General features: G+C 35.6%; 1 long non-coding RNA gene across 1 annotated transcript in view; it reads right to left on the minus strand.

Moving 5' to 3' along the window:
- Positions 1–35: 35 nt before the first annotated feature.
- Positions 36–897, minus strand: part of LOC107579433 (uncharacterized) — a 1343-nt gene continuing 481 nt past the window's right edge. Inside the window, exons 2-3 of the long non-coding RNA XR_001608475.1 lie at positions 404–562; positions 36–56 (exon numbers count right to left, since the gene is read on the minus strand). This is a non-coding gene — a long non-coding RNA (uncharacterized lncRNA). The remainder of the gene's footprint in view (positions 57–403; positions 563–897) is intronic.

Below are 897 nucleotides of genomic sequence, written 5' to 3' on the forward strand. Positions count from 1 at the left end.
GACTGAATCTCTTGTCACAGTGTGAACACGTGTAAGGTTTCTCTCCAGTGTGGATCCTCTCGTGCCGTTTCAAATCTTTAGCTGTAATAAAAGTCTTCTCACACTCAAAGCACATATATTCTTTCACACCAGTGTGTATCTTCTGATGTAGTTTTAAACTCTGCAGCAGTGAAAAACTCTTTCCACAGAAAGAACATAAATGTGGTTTCTCCTTCGTATGAACTTTCAGGTGATTCTTCAGGTTTGAAGCCCATGCAAATGTTTTTCCACATTGGTCACATTCGTGCAGGTTCTCTCCAGTGTGGATGTTCATGTGGTCCTTAAGGGTTGATGATCGTCTGAAACTCTTCCCGCACTGATCACATGTGAACGGTTTCTCTCCAGTGTGAAACTCGAGTGAAACTCATGTGAAACTCGAGACTCTGTTTGCATGTCAAACTCTTTCCACGCTGAGTGCAGGTGAACCTTTTCTTGTCTCTTCTTTCCAGTAAAGAAATACTTTCAGTCTGTGAGTGAGTTTTTCCTCTAGTTTTGACATGATGTTTTTTCTTCTCCATTAGACCTGAAGTTTAAAAAGGTTACAATATAATTAAATCATTAAAAAATCTGACAAATGTGAAGTGAAAGTGGACAACAGCTACACCAAAGTATAATCATTTTGTTACATTTTTACAAAATAAGATACAAAAATCTATATTTAAAAAATACAGCCACTAATCCAATGTTTCTGTAGTGAGAAATAATAAATAATAACTATTTTACACTAATTAACTTACCAATATTTTTCACTCAACACCGTTACAGCACAATTTTCATTCAATTTATTCCTTTTTTTTTTTAAACTAAAGCATTTTTTAATGGCAACACCCAGGAAGTGACCTCATTTCAACATTTGAG

The sequence above is a fragment of the Sinocyclocheilus grahami genome, unplaced genomic scaffold (assembly GCF_001515645.1).
Source record: "Sinocyclocheilus grahami isolate Dianchi unplaced genomic scaffold, SAMN03320097.WGS_v1.1 scaffold17336.1, whole genome shotgun sequence".
NCBI lineage: Eukaryota > Metazoa > Chordata > Actinopteri > Cypriniformes > Cyprinidae > Sinocyclocheilus > Sinocyclocheilus grahami.